Raw genomic sequence first — 20,385 nt, 5'->3', positions numbered from 1 at the left:
TTAATTGGTTGACATTTAAGAGGCTTATATTAGGTAAGGAAGCGTTTTGTCGGGTGGCTGATTGAGCCATTTAGCTTGGCTGCTTAGAAAATTGCTCTCTTTTTTCTAACAGAAATAACTGTTTCCTGCCTGAGACTCCTTCCCTCCTACCTCCTTTCTATAATCCCTAGACTTAAGTGAAATTAATTACTGGGCAGATCATCAATCATTATCTATGGGCACTAGGAAACAGGTAAATCATGAAATTATGAAATTCTAAGAATCATCCATTAATTTCAGTAAGTAGATGATCAAGCCTTTCTCAAACGATTATTTATTAAAATATTTATGGAGTGTAGATCTTCGTTCTACCTGTTTAAGTTTTCTTTTCCTGGCTGTATAGAGTGGGGGAGAAGGGAGAGGGAGAAAATGAACAGCTAAATTATGGTCATGTAAGAAAAATATAACTATTTTCAACTTTTTCACACATGAAATATTCTACCCTTAAGCAAAGTAACTCTTATTTTATTCAAAGCAAAATGAAGTGAAAGTTTGGTGCATTAACATTCTAGATATATATTGTGAATAAATTGGCATGTCAAATCTTCCCAAGATTAGGGTTGTCCTCTTTATCAGTGAAATAATATGGAGTAAAATATATAGTTTGGTATTTCAGAGAAAATCTTATTATAAGCAACTCAGGATCATTGAGATGTGATCTCAGTGAGCATATTTGTCTTTAAATAAACATGCTTATGCCTCACATATGAGATGAAATCACACACCTGTGAGCTATTTTGCTTTATTCAGGAGGTATTCCTTCCTCAAGGCTGACTTGCTAACTGGAATGCTTATTTTTAGAGTCATTTTGGGTTTTTTTGGTTAAAACTCCAGGAAGCCCCTATTTAAAACCAAATATGTGACTGAAAATAACTGATTCATTTACCCACTGTATTTTCATAGAGAACAGTACACTTGATGAAAATGTCACACAAGTGCTGGAGAAAGGAGTTTTATCAGGCAGGTCAGTGGGTAACATATGATTTCATTCATTCTTCAACACAACTCTGAGACAGGCTGGGACCTGGGACCTGGGACCCTTTACTGCAGTCCTTACACCTGGACAAACATCTCCAGCAATAAAATACAAAGAAACTATAAGGGACTAAAAATAACTGCATGCATGCACAGTTGGGGCAAATTATGGACAACAAGATACAAAGAGACCAAAAACCCAATGGCCACTTCTGAAGAGCTGGGAACAAAAGCAGGGTGTCAGGAGCAAAAGCCGGGTGCTGTGCATGTTCCCTGCACACAGCACCACCAAAGGTATGAACAAACCACCTAAGCTACCTCTCTGCCTCACTCCATATAAAGAACCAGCTTGCCCCCTGCCTTGAGCAAGCAAGCAAGCAAGGAGACCTGTTAACTTGTTCTCGCTGCCCCCTGCTGCAGCAGGGGCTCCCAAGGAAGCTTTGCCTGAATTTCTTGTCTGGCCTCTGATCAGTTTCTACTGATTAAGGAGGTCGAGAACCCTGGTCAGTAACAACTCTGTGAGCTACTATATTCCCATTTTGCAGATGAAGAACATGTGAGATTAAATAATTTACCTCAAATCACACAGTCAGTAAATCTGTTTTTTCTTTTCTTTCAGATCTCCATGTGATGAGTGCTATTTTTTCCATATGGCTATGGCTAAAGGGAAAGCTTTGTTTCTTTTAAAATCTTATTACCATACTAAAACAATACCTTATGGAGAAAACTTCCCCAACTGGGAATGTCACATAGGAGCCCTACTCTTTTCATGGCTGCGGAGGAACTTGCTCTTCTTGACTTTTTCTCGTTTTAGAATGTGAGGGGGTGGAGGCAAAGAGTGAAAGGTGACTGGGAGGTAAGAGTCACACAAGTCTACCTGAGAACAGGGAAGTGTTTGTGGGAGGTTAAGGGAGAACCCAAGTTCACCAGTGAAGTCATGTAAAAAGGATAAATCCTGACCGAAGGCAGGGACTCAACTTCACGGAGGCAATGTTTTTTTCCGGAGAAAGAGTATTTATAGAAACAAGTGGGGTTTACAGAGGAAGTCTAAGCAGTAACAATTTTCATGTCCAAGGCTGTGGCAATTTTTCGATAATCTGTGTTAAAAAGAAATTTGAGTTTCTCAAAAGAGAAGACTGAGAGGATGACTTAATTACTATCTTCAGTGTATGAGGGATTGTTACAGTATTGGAAGATGACAACCAGCTGTTCACTGTCTCCAAAGAGAAAAACAAGAGAAAATGAATTTGCAAAGTAGCACGGACTTAGACTGGAGACAAGAGAGAACAAGATTATTATATATTTTCTTACCCACAGGGGACTATTTTATTCGAAGAGAGGTAATGGGTTTGGGGGGTACTGTAGACTTTTCTAAACTGAGGTTTGCAGTGAATGTCATCTGGTCCACTCCTCTACCTCTGGGCCAAAGGTCTACAGTATTGAGGACACAATTACCACAACCACATTTTTTTATTTTTTATTTTTTTTGTGTGTGCGATACGCGGGACTCTCACTGTTGCGGCCTCTCCCGTTGTGGAGCACAGGCTCCGGACGCGCAAGCTCAGCGGCCATGGCTCATGGGCCCAGACGCTCTGCGGCACGTGGGAGCTTCCCGGACTGGGGCACGAACCCGCGTTCCCTGCATCGGCAGGCGGACTCTCAACCACTGCGCCACCAGGGAAGCCCACCACGAGCACATTTGAGATGGTTTTGGCATTACATGACTTTTACAGTCACTTCCAGATCCCCTTTAATACTTAGAAGTTTATTAAAAAAAAATAATTCCAGGTAAAATTCAGTTTTTCCAAACCTGATAATGACATTGATAACAGACTTTAATAGATACATTTTCTTCACTAAGACTCAATTTCTAACATTCACAATTACAGAAAAGTGCCATAGGAGTCTTGAATTATTACTAGTGAACTTCCAGTATGTCTATCCTGCCTCCTGGTCATCTATGATATGGGGGTGATATGCAGATAAAGTTCTTGTAATAATAAATCTCTTTTTTGTTTTACTAAAGATTTTTTAGGATAAGATCTCTTTGTAGGTTGAAACAGCTGTAACTCTTCCAACTTAGAGAGGAAAAGATTCTGGAATGTGTTTGGTGATTTTGTAGGTGTGTGTGTTTTTAAGCTCTAACTGATAGACCATAAAGTGATGCAAAATCACCTGGGTGACTCCACGTAGGTAAAGAGTAACTTTGGCACTCTGGTCAAAGTAACCAAAATGAACCTTTTCAAAGAAGGTGAGAATTTGAAACTGTATTAAAATAAAACAGAGTCTTTTGTTATCTTAAACTCACATTTCTCCATACATATTTTTTATCCTTTCCTTTTTCCCTGGTTTAATAAAGTTACATAGTATATAATACCTATTTAACAAATGTAACTTAATTACTATATGCATATCCATTTTAAAAATAACATAATCATAAGGAAACTCTTTCCTGATCACCTTTGGTCAAAAGCCGAGTTTCTAATAGTGGCTTAAGTTTTTTTGTTTGTTTGTTTTGTTTTTTGTTTTTGTTTGTTTTGGCGGTACGTGGGCCTCTCACTGCCGCACCCTCTCCCGTCGCGGAGCACAGGCTCCGGATGCGCAGGTCCAGCGGCCATGGCTCACGGGCCCAGCCGCTCCACGGCACGTGGGATCCTCTCGGACCGGGGCACGAAACCTCGCCCCCTGCATCGGCAGGCGGACTCTCAACCACTGCGCCACCAGGGAAGCCTGTGGCTTAAGTTTTTGAAACCCTAAATGATGGTAAAGATTTAATGCTTACCGAATGGGATTTGTGGCTTATTTAGCAGCTTTATTTGCATGTATTAAAAAAAAAAAGGTGTCATAGTTCATCACCATTGTTTACATCTATTCGTATATTTCTACGTATGTGGAATGGAGGGGCAATATTATTTAATAAATGCAGAATTATTTATTTTTTTCTTAAGGAAACCTTCATTTCATTTGATACTCTAAAATGGCCCTCCATGCACTTTGTGATGTCAATATGAGTTGTTTACCTTTCTGCTAATAGCAATTAGATTTCTTGTTAATGGCCAGTGTGTAACAGAATGCTGCCAACTAGTCATTAAAACCCAAGAGATCAGAGGAAACAATTTCTCAGGCTTGTGTCACCTTGCTCTGGAAGTTTTAAAAACAGCTCTTGCTCGTTCTCTCTGTATATACTTGTGTGTGTGTGTGTGTGTGTGTGTGTGTGTGTGTGTATGTATATATATTTTTTCTTTTACAATTTCCTTCTAGAGTAGAAGGGTACTCAGCACTGCTGTTTCATTCACCATACATATTTCATTAAAATCAGCCCTTTCCTTGAAGAAATTATTTTAAGACAGCTAACAGAGACATCAGTCCAATAGTGTGTACTGAAAACAAGAAGGCACCCACAGGATTAAACTTTCACTATCCATATACCTCTGCTGGAGTGCTCTAATGTCTGTCTTAGAGTGGGAACTCAATCAGGGTAGGGACTTGACATTACCAATACTTCCTACCACCTTTTCTTAGCAAATAAGATTTTTTTATGCTCTAAGATGCATTTTCAAATTGTTCTTTTCTCCTCAGTTTGCAACAGTTTCCTCTGCCTCACAACATACTTAAAGAGGAAACTGAGGCAATAAAATGAGATAAACCTCCTCTTTTCATCTCCGAGTCCAGTGGCAGAAAAAGAAGGCAGACTGAGGGGATTCCCTCCTAAAGAACACTGGAGAATCACCAAGGACAGACCCCTCATCCCAGTTTGCGGAGTTGTCATAGCTCTGCTGTCTTCCATCCCTTTGGCCAACACAGAAAGTACTTCTTGTTTGGGCAACTGGGACACCTCAAGACCTCTTTTTAGGAATTGTGCCCTGGCTCTCAAACACCTGAATTTAACCCATTTTGCTATCACATAAAATCCACACTTGGTGTATACATGAGAACACTTATTATGATATTTCAAAAATACATATGTGCCATCAAATGCAAACATGCATACATATGCATATATGGACATTCTTCATAGAGATTTAGAATAAGGGCATTGGGTTATGTTTTCAGAACCTGATAAGAAAATGTCTTAATCTGATTCAGTCAATAAAGGAGAGAGTTTTTCCGAGCCTTCTCGAGGGCTGATTGCCAGGCAGAATAAGTTCTTTAAAACATCTTTGCCCTTTAATTTTATTAAATGCCTGACATTTAATAACATTAGCTGATGGCAGAAGATGAGTCTTGCTTCATGTGCCGTACCTGGAACATGATGCAAGACATAAAAAGAAATCTGGACGGAAATGTTGCCATGAGTTTGGAAGTTGACTCACAGAAGCTAAGTGTTCATACAGATTGTGATATTGTAGGAGGCTGGCACGCTCTTCATTAATCTTATTTCAATTAGAACTCTTCACAGAGTGCAATTAGAATGTTGCTGCTGTGATGAATCCATACTGTACATGTATCGACGACGGTTTTCTAATGAAGAAAAACAGGCCGCTTGGCATTTTAAAGACAAATTTCCATGTTGGGTAATTCAATAAATGCTTGCTTTGCCTACTCTTTCTACACCCTTGGAATTGTCCCTCAAAGCTAGTGAAAAGTTTTCAATTAATCCTAATCATGTCAAACATAATTCTTTCACTTCTTCCAGAATGTGTCCTCACTGTGATAGAACACCCTCATAATAATTTGATACTTCTCTGTAGTTTAGACTAGGGATCTGCAACATTTTTCTTAAAGGGCCAGATAGTAAATGTTTAGGCTTTCAGGTCACATGGCCTCTGCTCCAACTACTACTCAGTTCTGCCACTTGAAAGCAGCCATAGACAACTGGGTATATTTGTGTTTCAGTAAATCTTAATTTACAAAAATAGGTAGCTGTCCAGTGAAACCTAGCTTTTATACCACCCCCCCACCAAGGCCTTTATCTATTTTTCTGGTGTTTAGGGATCTGGAAAAAATATTATTTTCAAACATTCTACCTAAATTATCTATGTTCTTTACTCAAATGTATCCCTGTAAGACTACTTTGAATACTATTTAATGCTTTTAGTACTACTATTTTCTCGGTAACTCTGGAGGATTATGCATGAATTTGTATCTTAATACATACATTCTTTCACCTCTGTTTCCCAGTGATGCAATGAACCAAATTGGCCAAATTTTCCTCCTCATTTCCCTTTCATAATTTCCATCACTACAGAATGACTTTTCTGAGGCATTAAAAATGTCAAGGTGTAACAACATGAGCATTACTGCCTCTTTGAAATACTCAAATGACTGGCAAATATTTAACTGAGCCAGGCACCTTGTAGACATCATAAAATAAAATGCGCATGTAGGAGTTCTTTAATAGAAACAGAGAAATAGACTCTCAAAGGGAGCATGGGCCAGAGATCATGGATTCTAGGCTTTTAGACTTGCAACCTTTTCGAGGAAGATAGAAGTGCAATTATTAAACAGTAAACATACAGAACTGTTGTAAACAAGTATTCTATATTGAAGTACAGGTGCTAAGGACTATAGCAATTCCAATAATGTTATGGAGATACCAAGCTGAGAAGGGCATGAGCCTTTCTCTATCATGAATAAAGTTCAGAAAAATCTCACGATATTTCAATGATACCATCCTTAAAATGCTGACTACTCCACACCTCTCCTGTTACTGACAAGATCCCTACACTGATTTATGCAGTTCATATGCTTTTATTAAGTGAAAGGCACAATGCTAGGGGCTGTGGGTCATCAGTGGAGTTGACAGATCCCAAACTCAAAGAGTTTATGGATAAGGAGGAAAGTAAGTGTAGATAATTAACTTAAGAGAAAGCAGAATGTGGATGCAATAAGAAAGGAACAAAAGGTCTTTGAGGCTTGAAGGATGAGGGCATAACAATGTCAAGCTGTCTTTTTGAAATTTCAATAGGGTTAGACTTTAGTGTGATACATGTACCATTTCCTTCCTTCCTCCCTCCCTCGATCCCTCTATCCCTCCCTCCTGCCTTCCTTCCTACCTTCCTTTCTCCTTCCCTCTCTCCCTCCTTCCTTCCTTCCACAGTTCGCGCAAGGACTTCTCCATGGTCATTAATCATGTTTGCTGCACCAGGCATGGCACTATGTACTGGAATAAAAGAGGACAAGAACAGCAGCTCATAAGGCAGGCATGTATTTGAGGCAAGGAGGACAAAAAAGAGAAGCTTAATACAGTCTGCAGAGCTAGAGAAAGATTGGCATTTCACCTGAGGCTCTCTGATCATACAAAGAGAGAACATTAAAAGATGGACCTTCTGGAAAAGACAAGAATAGCAGCTGCAAGTTAATCTTACCCTTACCCAAATGCAATAACATGAATATTTTACACAATAAGGTAGTAAAATAAACAGTGGACTGAGATTTGTAAAGCTTTAGGAACACATGAAGTTTATGGTCGCTCTAATAAGCTTAAGTAGAGGCAATAAGGAGTGTTGGAGAAAATTAATTTCAGAATGAAGTAGATCCAGAGACATAGCCTGATTTTACCACTTACTGTGTCACCTCAGGCAAGTTGTCAAATGTCTTCATTTGTAAAGGAGGAACTACGAATAATTCTGTCATTTAGGCTGTTTTTAGGTACAGATAACTACCCAATGGCTTCAAGATGACATGATGGCTGCGGCAATTCTAAGCATTGCATCCAGGCATGACAATATCAAGAGGAAGAAGAGGCATGATGATTTCACATGGCTTGGTTTACCGTAAAAGCACTTTCCCCAAAGCTTCTCTTTAGATTTTCCTTTATATCTCATTGGTCAGAATTGATCACTTACCCATTCTTAAACCAATACCTGTCAAGGAGAATCATATAAACCTTGGCCCACCAGATGAAAGTGAAGGGGATCAGATCCCCTGAAGCACATGGCTCTGTGGGAGAGTGCTGCGGACTTATACAAAATCAGAATTCTGGTAGGGAAACAATGGGGTAGAGGACCACTAGTGTCATTTTCATTATCAGGATTAAAAAGGATCATGTTGAAAAAAGCATAGAACAGCACTTGGTACAGAGAAGGCACTTAATAAATGATAGCTAAAACCATTGTTAATTTTATCACTTCAATTCTTGTAGATTCAATTTTCTTAACTGCAATACGTTCTATAAATTTTCTTCTAACTTTAATATTATATGCCAATTTTACTTCACATGTTTACATGTGATCTTTTTCTTAAACTTAATTTTATTGAAGTGTAATTTAAAAACAGCAAACTGATCAGATTTAAATATAATGTTTGATGTGTTTAGACAGATTAATACATGCTTGCAACTACCACCCTAGTAGAACACTTCTGTCACCCCAAAGAGGTTCCTCATGTCACTTTCCAGCCCATTCTTGAACTTCATAAATGAAATTATTCATAAGGTTGTATTTTGTGTCTGGCTTTTTTCACTGAGTATAATGGTTTGAGTTTCATCCAGGTTGTTGCTTGTATTAGTTAACTACCTTTATATTACTGAGTAGTATTCCATAATATGGTTGTGTTATCATTTCTTTATCCATTCATGAGTTAATGGACATATGGGCTATTTCTTTTTTTTTAATATCTTTATTGGAGTATAATTACTTTACATGTTGTGTTAGTTTCTGCTTTATAACAAAGTGAATCAGCTATACATATATGTCCACATATCTCTTCCCTCTTGCATCTCCCTCCCTCCAACCGTCCCTATCCCACCCCTCTAGGTGGGCACAAAGCACCGAGCTGATCTCCCTGTGCCATGTGCTTGCTTCCCACTAGCTATCTATTTTACATTTGGTAGTGTATACATGTCCATGTCACTCTTTCACTTCGTCCCAGCATACCCTTCCCCCTCACCGTGTCCTCAAGTCCATTCTCTAGTAGGTCTGCATCTTTATTCCTGTACTGCCACTAGGTTATTCATGACCATTTTTGCTTGTTTGTTTGTTTTTTTAGATTCCTTATATATGTGTTAGCATACGGTATTTGTTTTCATCTTTCTGACTTACTTCACTCTGTATGACAGACTATAGGTCCATCCACCTCACTACAAATAACTCACTTTTGTTTCCTTTCATGGCTGAGTAATATTCCATTGTATATATGTGCCACATCTTCTTTATCCATTCATCTGTCAATGGACACTTAGGTTGCTTCCATGTCCTGACTATTATAAATAGAGCTGCAGTGAACATTGTGGTACATGACTCTTTTTCAGTTATGGTTTTCTCAGGGTACATCCCCAGTAGTGGGATTGCTGGGTTGTGTGGTAGTTCTATTTTTAGTTTTTTAAGGAACCTCCATACTGTTCTCCATAGTGGCTGTTTCAATTTACATTCCCACTAACAGTGCAAGAGGGTTCCCTTTTTTCCACACCCTCTCCAGCATTTATTGTTTGTAGATTTTTGATGATGGCTATTCTGATTTGTGTGAGATGATATCTCAATGTAGTTTTGATTTGCATTTCTCTAATGATTAATAATGTTGAGCATTCTTTCATGTGTTTGTTGGCAATCTGTATATCTTATTTGGAGAAATATCTGTTTAGGTCTTCTGCCCATTTTTGGATTGGGTTTTTTTTTTAATATTGAACGACATGAGTTGCTTGTAAGTTTTGGAGATTAATCCTTTGTCAGTTGTTTCATTTGCAAATAGTTTCTCCTATTCTGAGGGCTGTCTTTTCATGTTGTTTATGGTTTCCTTTGCTGTGCAAAAGATTTTAAGTTTCATTAGGTTGCATTTGTTTCTTTATGTTTTTATTTCCATTTCTCTAGGAGGTGGGTCAAAAAGGATCTTGCTGTGATTTATGTCATAGTGTGTTCTGCCTATGTTTTCTTCTAAGGGTTTGATAGTGTCTGGCCTTACATTTAGGTCTTTAATTCATTTTGAGTTTACTTTTGTGTATCGTGTTAGGGAGTGTTCTAAATTCATTCTTTTACATGTAGCTGTCCAGTTTTCCCAGCACCATTTATTGAAGATGTTGTCTTTTCTCCATTGTGTATTCTTGCCTCCTTTATCAAAGACAAGGTGACCATATGTGCATGGGTTTATCTCTGGGCTTCTGTCCTGTTCCATTGATATATATTTCTGTTTTTGTGCCAGTACCATACTGTCTTGATTACTGTAGCATTTTAATATAGACTGAAGTCAAAGAGCCTGATTCCTCCAGCTCTGTTTTTTTTTCTGATGATTGCTTTGGCTATTCGGGGTCTTTTGTGTTTCCATACAAATTGTGAAATTTTTTGATCTAGTTCTGTGAAAAATGTCATTGGTAGTTTGATAGGGATTGCATTGAATCTGTAGATTGCTTTGGGTACTATAGTCATTTTCACAATGTTGATTCTTCCAATCCAAGAACAAGGTATATCTCCCCATCTATTTGTATCATCTTTAATTTCCTTCATCAGTGTCTAATAATTTTCTGCATACTGGTCTTTTGTCTCCTTGGGTAGGTTTATTCCTAGATAATTTATTCTTTTTGTTGCAATGGTAAATGGGAGTGTTTTCTTGATTTCACTTTCAGATTTTTCATCATTAGTGTATAGGAATGTAACAGATTTCTGTGCATTAATTTTGTATCCTGCTACTTTACCAAATTCATTGATTAGCTCTAGTAGTTTTCTGGTAGCATCTTTAGGATTCTCTATATAGTGTCATGTCATCTGCAAACAGTGACAGCTTTACTTCTTCTTTTCTGATTTGGATTCCTTTTATTTCTTTTTCTTCTCTGATTGCTGTGGCTAAAACTTCCAAAACAATGTTGAATAATAGTGGTGAGAGTGGGCAACCTTGTCTTGTTCCTAATCTTAGTGGAAATGGTTTCAGTTTTTAACCCTTAAGGACAATGTTTGCTGTGGGTTTCTCATGTGTGGCCTTTATTATATTGAGGTAAGTTCCCTCTATGCCTACTTTCTGGAGAGCTTTTATCATAAAATGGTGTTGAATTTTGTCGAAAGCTTTTTCTGCATCTATGGAGATGATCATATTTTTTTTTTCCTTCAGTTTGTTAATATGGTGTATCACATTGATTGATTTGCATATATTGAAGAATCCTTGCATTCCTGAGATAAACCCCACTTGATCATGGTATATGATCCTTTTAATGTGCTGTTGGATTCTGTTTGCTACTATTTTGTTGACTTCTTTGCATCTATATTCATAAGTGATATCAGCCTGTAGTTGTCTTTTTTGTGACATCTTTGTCTGATTTTGGTATCAGGGTGATGTTGGCCTCGTAGAATGAGTTTGGGAGTGTTCCTCCCTCTGCTATATTTTGGAAGAGTTTGAGGAGGATAGGTTTTAGCTCTTCTCTAAAGTTTGATAGAATTCACCTGTGAAGCCATCTGGTGCTTTTGTTTGTTGGAAGATTTTTAATCACAGTCTCAATTTCAGTGCTTGTGATTGGTCTGTTTATATTTTCTATTTCTTCCTGGTTCAGTCTCGGGAAGTTGTGCTTTTGTACAAATTTGTCCATCTCTTCTATGTTGTCCATTTAATTGACATATAGTTGCTTGTACTAATCTCTCATGATCCTTTCTATTTCTACAGTGTCAGTTGTTACTTCTTTTTTATTTCTAATTCTATTGATTTGAGTCTTCTCCCTCTTTTTCTTGATGAATCTGGCTAATGGTTTTTCAATTTTGTTTATCTTCTCAAAAACCAGCTTTTACTTTTATTGATCTTTGCTATTGTTTCCTTCATTTCTTTTTCATTTATTTCTGATCTTATCTTTATGATTTCTTTCCTTCTGCTAACTTTGGGGATTTTTGTTCTTCTTTCTCTAATTGCATTAGGTGTAAGGTTAGGTTGTTTATTTGAGATGTTCCTTGTTTCTTAAGGTAGGATTGTACTGTTATGAACTGCCCTCTTAGAACTGCTTTTACTGCATCCCTAAGGTTTAGGGTCGTCGTGTTTTCATTGTCACTTGTTTCTAGGTACTTTTTGCTTTCCTCTTTGATTTCTTCAGTGATCTCTTGGTTATTAAGTAGTGCATTGTTTAGCCTCCATGTACTTGTATTTTTTACAGATTTTTTCCTGTAATTGATATCTAGTCTCATACCATTGCAGTCACAAAAGATACTTGATATGATTTCAATTTTCTTTAATTTACCAAGGCTTGAGTTGTGACCCAGGATATGATCTATCCTGGAGAATGTTCCATGAGCATTTGAGAAGAAAGTACGTTCTGCTTCTTTTGGATGGATTATCCTATAAATATCAATTTGGTCCATCTTGTTTAACATATAATTTAAAGTTTTTTTTTTTTTTACTTATTTTCATTTTCAATGATCTGTTCATCTGTGTATGTGGGGTGTTACAGTCCCCTATTTGATTTTGTTAATGTCAATTTCCCCTTTTATGGCTGTTAGTTTTTGCCTTATATATTGAGGTGCACCTATGTTGGGTGTATAAATACTTACAATTTTTATATCTTCTTGGATTGATCCCTTGATCATTATGTAGTGTCCTTCATTTCTCTTTTAATAGTCTTTATTTAAAAGTCTATTTTGTCTGATATGAGTATTGCTACTCCAGCTTTCTTTTGATTTCTATTTGCATGGAATATCTTTTTCCATCCCCTCAGTTTCCATCTGTATGTGTCCCTAGGTCTGAAGTGGGTCTCTTGTAGACAGCATATATATGGGTCTTGTTTTTGTATCCATTCAGCCAGTCTATGTGTTTTGGTTGGAGTATTTGATCCATTTACATTTAAGGTAGTTATTGAGATGTATGTTCCTATTACCATTTTCTTAATTGTTTTGGGTTTGTTATTGTAGGTCTTTTCCTTTTCTTGTGTCTCCTCCCTAGAGTTCCTTTAGCATTTGTTGTAAAGCTGGTTTGGTGGTGCTGAATTCTCTTAGCTATTGCTTGTTTGTAAAGGTTTTAATTTTTCCATAAAATCTGAATGAGATCCTTGCTGGGTAGAGTAATTGTCATTGTGGGTTTTTCCCTTTCATCACTTTAAATATGTCCTGCCACTCTCTTCTGGCTTGCAGAGTTTCTGCTGGAAAATCAGCTCTTAACCTTATGGGGATTCCCTTGTATGTCATTTGTTGTTTTTCCCTTGCTGCTATTAGTATTTTTTCTTTGAATTTAATTTTTGATAGTTTGATTAATATGTGTCTTGGCATGTTTCTCCTTGCATTTATCCTGTATGGGACTCTCTGTGCTTCCTGGACTTGATTAATTATTTACTTTTCCATGTTAGGGAAGTTTCCACCTATAGTCTCTTCAGATATTTTCTCAGTGCTCTTCTTTCTCTCCTGTTCTTCTGGAACCCCTATAATTCGAGTGTTGTTGCATTCAATGTTGTCCCAGAGGTCTCTCAAACTGTCCTCAATTCTTTCCATTCTTTTTTCTTTATTCTACTCTGTGGTAGTTATTTCCACTATTTTATCTTCCAGGTCACTTATCTGTTCTTTTGCCTCAATTATTCTGCTATTGATTCCTTCTAGAGAATTTTTCATTTCATTTATTGCATTGTTCATCATTGTTTGTTTGCTCTTTAGTTCTTCTAAATTCTTGTTAAACATTTCTTGTATTTTCTCCATTTTGTTTCCAAGGTTTTGGATCATGTTTACTATCATTACTCTGAATTCTTTTTCAGATAGACTGCCTATTTCCTCTTCATTTTTTAGGTCTGGTGGGTTTTTACCTTGCTCCTTCATCTGCTGTGTGTTTCTCTGTCTTCTCATTCTGCTTAAGTTACTGTGTTTGGGGTCTCCTTTTTGCAGCCTGCAAGTTCATAGTTCCCATTGTTTTTGGTCTGCCCCCAATGGCTGCCCCCAGTGGCTAAGGTTGGTTCAGTGGATTGTGTAGGCTTCCTGGTGGAGGGGACTAGTGGCTGTGTTCTGGTGGGTGAGGCCGGATCCTGTTTTTCTGATGGGCAGATATGCACCTGATGGTCTGTTTTGGGGTGTCTGTGACCTCATTTTGATTTTAAGTAGCCTCTCTGCTAATGGGTGAGGTTGTGTTCCCTTGCTAGTTGTTTGGCATAGGCTGTCCAGGAATGTTGCTTGCAGGTTGTTGAGTGAAGCTGGGTCTTGGCGTTGAGATGGAGATCTATGGGAGATTTTTGCCGTTTGATAAGACGTGGAGCTGGGAGGTCTCTGGTGGAGCAATGTCCTGAACTTGGCTCTCCCACCTCAGAGGCACAACCAAGATGACAGGCCAGAGCCCCAAGACTCTGTCATCTACAATCTCAGAATAAAAGGGAGAAAGAAAGAAAGGAAGAAAGAAAAGAAAAGAAAAGAAATAAAATTTCATTAAAATAAAAAATTAAAAAAAATTAAAAAGTAATTAAAAGCAACAGAAAGAAGAAAGCAACCAAACCAAAAAACAAATCCACCAATGATAACCAGTGCTAAAAACTATACTATAAAAAATGGACAGACAGTACCCTTGGATAAATGGTAAAAGTGAAGCTATACAGACAAACTCACACACAGAAGCATACACATACACACTCAAAAAAAGAGAAAAAGGGAAAAAAAAAAAATATATATATATATTGTTCCTCCCAAAGTCCAGCACATCAATTTTGGAAGATTCATTGTCTATTCAGGTGTTCTGCAGATGCAGGGTACTTCAAGTTGATTGTGGAGATTTAATCTGCTGCTCCTGAGGCTGCTGAGAGAGAATTCCCTTTCTCTTCTCTGTTCACACAGCTCCTGGGGTTCAGCTTTGGATTTGGCCCCATTTCTGTGTGTAGGTCGCCTGAGGGCATCTGTTCCCGCTCAGACAGAAAGGGGTTAAAGGAGCAGCTGATTAGGGGGCTCTGGCTCACTCAGGTCGGAGGGAGTGAGGGGTATGGATGCAGGGTGAGCCTGTGGCGGCAGAAGCCAGCATGACGTTGCAACAGCCTGAAGTGCCGTGTGTTCTCCCGGGGAAGTTGTCCCTGGATCACAGGACCCTGGCAGTGGCGGGCTGCACAGGCTCCCGGGAGGGGAGGTATGGATAGTGACCTGTGCTCGCACACAGGCTTCTTGGTGGCTGCAGCAGTAGCCTTAGTGTCTCATGCCCGTCTCTGTGGTCTGTGCTGATAGCCGTGGATTGTGCCCGTCTCTGGAGCTTGTTTAGGTGGTGCTCTGAATCCCCTCTCCTCGTGCACCTTGAAAAAAAGAGGCAAGAAAATGTCTCTTGCCTCTTAGGCAGGTCCAGACCTTTTCCCGGACTACCTCCCGGCTAGCTGTGGCACACTAGCCCCTTCAGGCGTGTTCACACAGCCAACCCCAGTCTTCTCTCTGGGATCTGACCTCTCAAGCTGGAGCCTCAGCTCCCAGCCCCCACCCGTCCCGGCGGGTGAGCAGACAAGCCTCTCAGGCTGGTGACTGTGCAGGAATCTCTCCGCTTTGCCCTCTGCACCCCTGTTGCTGTGCTCTCCACTGTGGCTCCGAAGCTTCCCCCCTCCGACATCCACAGTCTCCACCCACGAAGGGGCTTCCTAGTGTGTGGAAACCTTTTCTCCTTCACAGCTCTCTCCCACTGGTGCAGGTCCCGTCCCTATTTTTGGTCTCTGTTTTTTCTTTTTTCTTTTGCCCTACCCAGGTACGTGGGGAGTTTCTTGCCTTTTGGGAGGTCTGAGGTCTTCTGCCAGCGTTCAGTAGGTGTTCTGTAGGAGTTGTTCCACATGTAGATGTATTTCTGATGTATTTGTGGGGAGGAAGGTAATCTCCACGTCTTACTCTTCTGCCATCTTGAAGCTCCTCTCCTGGGCTATTTCTGTTTTTGGCTATTGTGAATAAAGTGGTTCTATAGATTTTTGTTTGGCCATTTTTGTAGAAAATAGTCTTTTATTTCTCCTGTATATATACCTAAAAGTAGTTATGGGCTCATAGTGAGGCTTTGTAAGAAACTACCGAACTATTTTCCAAAGTGATTGCACCATTTTACCAGTGATGAGTAAGAATGACAATTACCCATCATCACCAACCCTTGGTATTATCAGTCTTTTTGTCATTCTAATGGGTGTGAAGTGAAATCTCATTGTGGTTTTAATTTGCATTTCTCTGATGACTAATGATGCCAATCACCATTCATATGCTTGTTGGAGATATATTTATCCTCTTTTATGAAGTATCTTTTCAAGTCTTTGCCAATTTATTTGCATTTTTTATTATCATTGATTTGATGGTATCCTTTATGTATTCTGGGTACAAGTCCTTTCTCAAATATTCATATTTATTCCCTGACTGTAGCTTATTTTTCATTTTCATAGCAGTGCCTTTTGGTGAGTTGAAGTTTTTAATTTGAAAAGTTCTGATTTATAATTCTTTTCTGTTTAGTCAGTATTTGTTGTCTATCACAAGGATGCTATGCTAATCTCCTATGTTTTCTGTAATTTTATTATTTTAGCTTTTTATGTTTTGAGGCCTTATTTCTAAGTAATTCTTCTAAAACATCTTTCAGCTTACTTCTTGGTTATTAATCTTTTCATTTTTTCTATTTCTTGAGAAATTTTAGAAATCCATGGTTTTTCATAAAAAATATACTTTAAGGATTCTGTACATTAATTTATACATGTATACAAAAATATAATTTGTATTAATAAATAAGTGTAATTAAATACATACATTTTTCAAAGATGCCATCTAGTTTTTCTTTCCTGCTTCCCTCTCCATACAGCAATGTCTTTTCCTGAATATACATTAATAACCTATACCTATCTATCTATCTATCTATCCATCTACCTACCTACCTACCTATCATCTAATCTATCTATTGTTGAATAGATTTCTTTCACTCTAACAAGTGAATGTTATCAAGGCTTGATAGAGGAACCTCAAGTTACAGTCTTTTCTTCTTAATTTGTACTTGCTATTCCAATTTTTTCTAGGTTCTAGTACTGTTGGGGAGCAATCTGATGTCATTCTGATATTTTTGTATCATTACTTCCATTTAAAAATTTTTATTTTTATTTTTCTCTGATGGCATTTGCTTTTTTTTTTCAAATCTAGTGATTAGGATGGCATGCACCCTCTTTTTATTCTACTTATTATTACCTTTAAAGTGAAAAACTCTTCTGGATTTGTGTTTCTCTAAGTATAAATGGTAAAATTGCTATTTTATATACCCAGTGTAAGATGAGAAATTCTTATACTTTCTTCCTTCTCCCTTTACTTTTTATGGCCTGCCACTTAATTTGTTTGCAGGTAAGTTGGTTTAGTTTTTCCTATTTTTATGGTTATTGGCTTTCTATTTTTTTAACCTTTAAAAGTTTTGCTGAGATAGATCTAGAAATGAGTATTCTATCTTAAATTCTAAGAAAAATCCTTTTAAATTTGCAAATTCAATTCTTTTTTTACTGGCTGATTTTTTCTCTTGCATTATTTCATGTTTATTGCTTCCTACTTTTCTTTTGAAATTCTTTTCAAATGTGCACTGGATCTCCTCAGCCTGTCCTCTAAGCCCTGTACCTTTTCTCACATCATTTTTAATGCTATTGTCTTTCCCTCAGTTCTTTTAAGGTATTTTTTTTGAACTTGATTTTGTTCCCTCATTTTTGTGAGTGTGTGTGTGTGTGTGTGTGTGTGTGTGTGTGTGTGTGCATGTTTCAAAGGGTGGATGGTATGGAGATATGGTTTTTTGTCTGGACAGCCTCAGCTTACTTTGCTCATTATTGAAGCTTTGGTAGGGTGTCTACCACCCCTGTGACTGTGCACACAGCACCCTATATTCCAAAGTTCCCAGTAACACTTCTTGGTTGATGACTGTGTATTAGCTTAATAAACTTGCTAAATAATTTTCTTTCAGCTTTTAAATAGTCTTCTATCCTAAATATTCTCAAGCCATAACACTTCAACTTCAATAAAAAGAAATTTAGCTGTGAGGGAAAATTCTTAAAATCCTGCCTCACCAGTTTCCACATTATTCATATTTCCTTCTTGATGGTCAGCATATCAGCTTCAGTTATGAAACATTCTATATGAATATTAAAACACGGAAGTTCGTTTTCCTCTAAGTGCTGTGGTGTCACTGGGTTTTATGATCACAACATGCTACGTGAAGTGGGACATGTTCCTTCTCTCTTTTACCAGAGGAACAAGATATTCTTGAGAGGTTGGGTGAGTAACCTTAAGTCATACATCAATTAAACAAGGTGTTCCATTTAGCACTCAGCTCTCCTGAGAGTCCCTGCTTGGGGTTCATGCTGCATTTTAATGTAGCTCTTAAATATGTATGACATAATTCTTAGCTTGCCATGCCATCTTGCTTGTCCAGAGTCCCCATTCATCTCAATCTCTTGAATGTCTTGTACCCGATTATTCCTTGTCTAAGTTCCAGTTTTAAAATATAAGTAAAAAATTCATGATGCATATTGGGCAGAATACATGATCAGATTCGATACATATTCAAACTAATAGAATCAATTGAGAGTCTCTGGAAGCATTTAGCAATATTTAGTCTTTAGGATACTGGGTCACTGGTTTGTTGTTTGCTTTGAATACTGCCTCCCACTCATTGTTCTGTGAATACTTTCACGTTATTTCTTGTGACTAAAGTCATCAAGGGAATAACTGGTTTATATTTTTAGAATTTTAATTGGTAAATTATATTCCCACACATTAAAAAGGTATTTTCTATTGTGAAGCAATAAATGTAGTGCTAATTGCCACACAGGGATTTACTCCAAAGAATATTTCTAATCTTACAGAAAATCTCTAACCACTTCCCCTTGGACATGATACATAGCCCAAATTCTTGTAACCACTGATATTTCTTTCTGTGTGATTAGCTGTTAGTAGTATATTTAAGAAATGACATATTGAGCAAAAGATTTCATAAGTTGTAAATAGGAAGCCCATAAGACATCTACCTTATATATCATGAGGAAACGTACCCTACCAAACCATAGGATCTGACTGTAGATTGTAGTGCCTGTTTGAATTTCAGAGATAAAACAGACATTAATTGAAAATGAATTGACAGCTAATGAATTGAAAATGAAGTGATAGATCTTAGATTCTATTACTGTGGGAGTGGACAACCAAAATGTGGAAGTATTTATTACGTAATGCTATGCAATGGTTAGAAACAATGAACTGGCAGTACATTAAGCACTACGCTCAGTTTTAAAATGCAGATTTTAAGAAGAGGAGTAAGAATTAGAACTATGTCCATACAGTTTAGGGAAATTAAAAACAGTTATACACACTTAAACATGCCTACAACGTGCAAGGGAAATTTACATATGCAAGGTCATATATTGGTCACATTTGACTGAATTCCCGGGTAGAGGAAGGGAAATGGAATGGGGATCAAGAATAGAAGGGAACCTGAAAATAAGATAATATTGTATGGTAATTATAATTCAAAAATAATAGTAATTAAGGACTTTATATGGACCAAAGATGAAATCTTGCTAATAGCTGAGGATCATGATTAACTCAACTCTTCACCACTAGAATTAAAATTATATGCAGACTATTTCTCTTCTGGGAAGACTACTGAACTGAGAGTCAGAAGACTTAATTCTAGTGTATGCACTGCCATATTTTCTATGCTACTGCCTAACAGTACAAACTTAACCAAGTTTTGGATAAAAATTTGCTCTAAGTGCAGGTTTTGCCATTACACTCCATTAGATTTCCTCTAGTGTTAAGCTTTGATATAAATATATTCTTTTATTCATACATACAGCTAGGGTTAGACACATATGTATGATTACTAGAAGTGATATTCTTTTTTTTCCTCAAACTTTTTCATCATTACTTTATTTATTATGGTGATCTGTGATCAGTGATCTTTTTTTTATTTTTTAAAATCTTCATTGGAGTATAATTGCTTTACAATAGTGTGTTAGTTTCTGTTTTATAACAAAGTGAATCAGCTATACATACACATATATCCCTATAGCTCTTCCCTCTTGCGTCTCCCTCCCTCCCACTCTCCCTATCCCACCCCTCTAGGTGGTCACGAAGCACCAAGCTGATCTCCCTGTGCCATGTGCCTGCTTCCCACTAGCTATCTATTTTATATTTGGTAGTATATATAAGTCCATGCCACTTTCTCACTTCGTCCCAGCTTACCCATCCCCTCCCTTTGTCCTCAAATGCATTCTCTACATCTGCATCTTTATTCCTGTCCTTCCCTTAGGTTCTTCAGAACCATATATATATATATATATATTCCATGTATATGTGTTAGAATATGGTATTCATTTTTCTCTTTCTGACTTATTTCACTCTGTATGACAGATGCTATGTCCATCCAACTCACTACAAATAACTCAATTTCACTTATTTTTATGGTTGAGTAATATTCCATTGTATATATGTGCCACATGTTCTTTATCCATTTATCTGTCAATGGACACTTAGGTTCCTTCCATTTCCTGGCTATTGTAAATAGTGCTACAATGAACATTGTGGTACATGATTCTTTTTGAATTATGGTTTT

The sequence above is a fragment of the Grampus griseus genome (genome assembly GCF_964374135.1).
Source record: "Grampus griseus genome assembly, chromosome: 18".
Lineage (NCBI taxonomy): Eukaryota > Metazoa > Chordata > Mammalia > Artiodactyla > Delphinidae > Grampus > Grampus griseus.
Note: the sequence above shows the minus strand (reverse complement) of the source record.